Below are 6,481 nucleotides of genomic sequence, written 5' to 3'. Positions count from 1 at the left end.
GACAGAGGCTACAGCGGAGCTGAGCAACACAGTCTCTACTACCCTCTAGTCATCACACAATTTCTGCAGTGATCTTACTGGCAAGTCTGAGGTCCTGTGAGTATTTAACATAAACAACATGTTGCTTTAGCATTATTCTACTTAATGGAAATAACTGAAATTTTTCTTTCTCTGTCACTGAGCACCTGCACCATCACAACAGTCTTGTTTCTAGAGTTGCCATCTGTCCGGTTTTCAGCCAGACGGTTTTAGAAAGGCTGCTTGTGTGAAAACTGCCTGTCTGGATTTCCAAATTAGGATATCTGGATAGGACATGAAGTGAACGATATTGCATCAGTCAATCACCAATCATGGCATCATAGCCTCACCCCCTGATGTCACTGACCAGCTAACAGACTGTGATCCATCCCGCCCCTGACGTAACACTCTGACATCACTGAGCCACGCCCCCAAATCTAGACTTTAACGATCTATAATGAGTAACAGGAGAAACAGAATATACGTTTCAATTAAGCTTTGTTTATTTTATCAGTATTTCATTTTGTATCATATACATGGATCTACAGTATTATCCAGAATGCTCGGGACCTGGGGTTACCGGGGTCTTTCCATAATGTGGCACACTGTGTCTAAAGCACACTCCTTAGTGCTTAGTAACCCAACAGTAAAGCAACAATGTATTCTATGCACCTTGGTGCTCACTATCTTGCAAGCATAACATCGGTCATTCACCACATATGGGCCAGAAACACCCCTGTTTTACCCCCAATAATGCATTATTTCACTAAATATTTTTAGCCATCAGTCATGTAGCATATTCTGCAACCATTTAAAAGGTTTCAGTCACATTTTGTTTGCACATACCATTTCCATATGTTCCATATGGAGCCAGAAACAACATTAGTGTGCTATTCATTAGGTGCAAGTCAGTTGCCTGTATTGATGCAACTTGTAAAGTGAGCTCCATGCATCTGTGCACCCTGTTTATTGTACCTTGCATCTAATACACAACTGACACATATGTGCAATATATGGACCTAAGCAGGCCCGGACTGGCAATCTGTGGGTTCTGGCAAATGCCAGAGGGGCTGCTGTATGGTTCCATAGAAAGTTACCATATAGTGGGCTGGTACCTTTGTGGATAAAATTTTGAGGCATGTCATTTTGCATCCATTTTTAAACATTCAGTTTGCCTTCCAAAAGTAAATGTGCTCTCTTGGAAGTCTAGCACCATCATTTCAATGCATATGCATTAGAATGTATCATTTCCCTAGACTACTTTTGTTGTGATATTTAAATTGTATAGGGCAATGTCTCTGAAAGGGTTGGTTCACTTTTAGTATGTTATACTATTGCTAAGTCTAAGCAATATTTCTATATGTTTAAATTTTTCTCATTTTATAGTTTTTGGATTTTATACCTTCTTCTGACTATTTTCAGCTTGCAAATGAGTGTCACCAACCCCATCTAATAACAAATGCTCTGTAATGGGTACAAATGTATTGTTATTGCTACTTTAACTTATCTTTCTATTAAGGCCTCTCCTATTCACATTTGAGTCTATTATTCAAATTAGTACACAATTGCTAGGGTAATTGGGATCCTAGCAACAGATTGCTGAAATTGCAAAGTGGAGAGATGCTGAATAAAAAGCTAATAAACAAATAATAAAAAATTAAAACCAATTGTAAATTGTATCACTCTCTGCATCATACTAAAACTTATTTTAAGATGAAAAACCTCTTTACAACTAAGCACTTAATGTTGTATATTTGTTGTTATTATTATTGTTTTAACCATTGTCTATTTTATTAATGTATTCTATGAATGTAATGTAGCACAATGCAATTAAAAGAAATATGCATACATTCCTCTGTACCTCATGAAAAAAATCAACATAAATGATCCCTCTAGCATACTCATCAGCCACCACTGCTGTGTTACTGCTAGTAATAAAGCACACTTTAAACAAGCTATTTAATTTTTTTTTTACACTAATGGCAGCCTCCATCCTCCAAATATCATTTCCACCCCAGCTCTAGATTTTTCCACATGTAAAAGTCTGGAAAAGCTAAATGATACATTAAAAAAACTTGAGAAAAATGTGATAAAAACAAAATTCCATGTGTTACTCGAAGAACGCTTTTTTAATACCATTGTTCCTATATTTCTACTCTGTAGATAAATATGTGCTATGTACTATATAATATTAATGTGAAACAGATAAAATATTACATACCTTCGCTGGGAATAAGCAAAAATAGATATCCACTTTTAAGTTAATAAACAGGTAGGAGTGTTGCACAGGCAGAAAATAAATAAGAATGAAACCTTAATGCTGAAACACAGAGCTCCAGTTACAAAGTGACACAGGATCCTTGCACACCTGTCTGCTGATCCTTGCTTTGTGCTCATGTCATTACATCGTCATCGAAAAGTTAATTTTGGTGGCTATGTACCATTTTACATTAATATGTGTGTGTATGGATGAATAAATAACAAGTTTAGTAAATACAGAAACTATACTTTGTTTCAGAGAGACATGGGAAATAGAAATCTAGGAGAGGTATGTGTTTATGTTAAATGCTCAGCTCTAATTGCAGACAGAATAGGCTACTAGTTTAGGGCAAGAGTTAATTAACCAGATATTGACTTTAGCAACAGTAGTGGCAGGAAACTTGTTACATGACAATTTTATGTTACAAATTGTTGAGGACCCAACCAGAATCATGCCACACAGGGAAAATGTAAGTGTTAGGTAATTCAATGTCTGTTGCAGGGATCCCCAACCTTTTGAACCCATGAGCAACATTCAGAAATAAAAGGAGTTGGGGAGCAATACAAGCATAAAACATTTTATTGGGGTGCCAAATAAGTGATGTGATTGGCTATTTGGTAGCCCCTGTGCGGATTGTCAACCTACATTGAGGTTCAGTTTGGCAGTACATCTGTTTTTTTATATAACCAAAACTTGCCTCCAAGCCTGGAATTCAAAAATAAGCTCCTGCTTTGAGACCACTGAGAGCAACATCCAAGGGGTTGTAGAGCAACATGTTGATTACGCGCTACTGGTTGGGGATCACTGGTCTGTTGTAAAAAGTAAATAGGCACTTGGACAAAACACTGTTAATTACAGGAAAGTAAAGTTTAGCACCTTAAGATCAGTACTTCATTAGATTGGACATTGGAACAGAAATGTTCAGTACAGTTGTTTTCAGATAGTTCATCAGAAATAAAGACTTTTTTCAATCACTATTTTCTACATGTGACTGTTTTCTAATATTGACGTTTAAAGTTTCATTTTTCACCTTCTTATGTCTAAAGCAGCTCTGGAAGTAGGAGGTGGGTCTGCTGAATCTGTAAGCTGTTCTGATATATAAGTTGATACATTTCTTTTACAATAATACAATAGATACAATAGTTGCCAATATTCCACAAATGCTGCTGAAAAAATGTAATGTATTACTGAGCTGCTAGGCTAAAACACAAGAGACAGGGTTGTTGACCTTTACATTAACTTTTAGTATGATGTAGGGAGTGATATTCTGAGGCCATTTGTTGTTTTATTATTTGTGGTTTTTGAGTTATTTGGCTTTTTATTCAGCAGTTCTCCAGTTTGCACTTTCAGCAATCTGGTTACTAGGGTCCAAATTTCCCTAGCAATCAAGCACTGATTTGAATAAGAGCCTGGACTATGAATAGGAGAGGTCTTGGATAGAAAGATGAGTATATTAAGTAGCAATAACAATACATTTGTAGCCTTACAGAGCATTTGTTTTTTAGATGGGGTCAGTTACCCCATTTGAAAGCTGGAAAGAGTCAGAAGAAGAAGGCAAATAATTAAAAAAATATAGAAAAGAAAACATTGAACAATTGAAAAGTTGCTTATAATTAGCCATTCTATAACACACTAAAAGTTATCTTACAAGTGAACCACCCCTTTAAACATCAATTTTGGAAAAACAGTCAGCGCCGATTCTAATGAAGACGCCGCCTGAGGCGGCTCCTTAAATGCCGCCCCTCCCCTCGCAGAAACACTAGTGCGGAGAGCGCAATTGCGCTCTCTCGCACTAGTAAAGCCGAATTTCCGGTTTCAAAACCGGAAATTCGGCTCTTTAAAGTGACAGGAGCGGCTTTTTGCCGCTCCTGAAAACTTATCTGGCGCTGCCGCCTGAGGCGAGCGCCTCAGCTCGCCTCATTGGCGGAGCGCACCTGAAAACAGTAAGTAAAAAAGTAAAGCAGTTGAAAAGTGAATGATCTGAAAGAACTGAAAAAAAAGTTTTTGGGAGGTGAACAACTCCTTTTAAAGAAATTGAAAAAATAAATCAATCTTACCTTTAAAAAAATATTGGTGAGTCCGTATCATCCAACAAACTCAATATTTATTCCCAGCAAAACCTACCCACCTGCAAGTTGATAATTTGTGTAGCACACACAAAATGTTGTGTGACAGACAAAATCTGAAAACTGTAATTTTAAAGGCGAATTCACAGTGGAGATAGAGGTTTGCGAATATAGCAGGAAATCCAACAAATCTATCTCCACTTTCATCTTCTGTAAATATGACCACTTTTGTGACTTTCCCCCGTTGTGTTTTTTTTTTTTTTAGAACAAACTAAGTATAAACTGTGTGCTAAGTGAACAGGCATTTGGAGGAACATTGCTGGGTGCAAAACAAGAAAGCAATGGCTACCTTGGGACCTGAAACTAAGCAGAAGCTTCAGACCTATACATGGAGGCCATTTAACTAATTTTAGAATTTAAGTTTTTTCAAAATTGATTGTGAAGAGAAAAAAAATGGGTAAACTAGATCAAGGTTTTTTTCACAATCATTTCTTATTCTTGATTGCTAGCATATTAATGAAAAACAGTGCGTCGACTGTTAAAAAAACGTGAAAAATAAAATAGCTTAGACATTAAAAATATACCTGCCATTGACTTGTACAGAAGCTCACCAGGTTTGAGGTGCCACAATTTTGTTGACTGATAAACTTTGAGTATTAAAGTTTGAAAAAATGTATCACCTCTTTTTGCCACAATTTCCTAAATATTTTAATAAATTTAACTCAACTGCAGAATGGACAGGTAATTGGTTTAGTTGTGCAGTGTATGGCTCAAAAAAAACAGTGCAGTCTGCAGAATCCATAAGAGTTAATTATTTATAATCTTTGCAGCAAGAGGGTTTTATATTTCTATGACAAGAGAATGAGCATGGCACAGACCTCTATGTCATTACCAATTGAAAAACATTTTTTTAACCCATAATGCAGTTTCCCTAAAGTGGGGGTTGTGATTGTGTATGTAAATTATCATTTATGTCTTTCTACTCCAAACTGCAAATGTTTGCTAAATTTAGCAGTTTTCATAGAATTACATAACAATAGTTCTGCACCCTGTGACAGATTAAAATTTCACAACCAGTTAATTTTATTAGAGGAAGGTGACACTTTGCCCCCTTTTTTGCACCTTCCTAACTCTTACCAAGCGCTAGTGATTTACGCACGTGGTGGCTGGGGGAGAGTAGCACTGGAGCAGCATGGGGGCTTAGTTCCCCTTTAAGTTAACCTAATATGGGTAAAGACATAGTAATTGCACGGTAAACTCAAGCAAGCATTCTACAAATTTTCTTGATAATGGCTATGGGAGCACTCTAAGTCTAAAGACTGTAGTCAGGGGCACTGCTGTCATGAGGCAGGTTCAAAAACTCGCCTCAAGCTGGCAGTCCGGGCTGGATACCACCAGTGTCGCCCCAAGGCCTCACAGTCCTAGCGCCCTCAGATCGCACGCACCCCCAGCACGTGCATGCATGCGCCGTGGCGATGGGGAATACTGCAATCCCAATGCGGCTGGGCGGCATGCCAGCCCTAAATTTCGTTGCCCTAGGCCCGGGCCTGTGTGGCCTTGCCACAGATCCAGGCCTTGTGGCAGTGCCAAGCATGTTACTGCTTCTGGTAACTTTATGACAACTTAAAAGTTGAAAATTCTGCTCTTCTAGTACAAGAGATCACATTGCGCTCTCTGCACTAGCGATGCCCCCGCATTGCAGGAGCTCAGGCAGCTCCAAACCTATAAACAGCGCTGACTATAGTGGGTTAGTTACTGATCCATGAGGTGCAAGTGCTAAAACGCTTATGGGCTGAAAAACATGCAAGTCAGGGGGCGAGTAGGAGAACACCTATGTGTTTCCCCTCTTCCTCCTATCACAAATACAGTGCTAACTAATGCAGCAGCTCTGTATGCATGGAGGAAGCTGCAGGTCTTTGCTCTCAGAAATGGATCGCAGACAACCGTTTTGCAAATTACATAATGCGGTGTGAAAAAGTGCAAAAAAAACGACTTTCTTTAATGTAATGAATAGATAATAATTTGTCCCCTAGAGTTTACAACATACCAGTTAAAAATAAAGGTTTCCATAACCATAATCATATCATAAAATAAACTATAAACAGTTTAATGTTTCTGCATTTCAATCATTAACTGC

Source organism: Xenopus laevis, chromosome 1L, assembly GCF_017654675.1.
Source record: "Xenopus laevis strain J_2021 chromosome 1L, Xenopus_laevis_v10.1, whole genome shotgun sequence".
Taxonomy (NCBI): Eukaryota; Metazoa; Chordata; class Amphibia; order Anura; family Pipidae; genus Xenopus; species Xenopus laevis.
Note: the sequence above shows the minus strand (reverse complement) of the source record.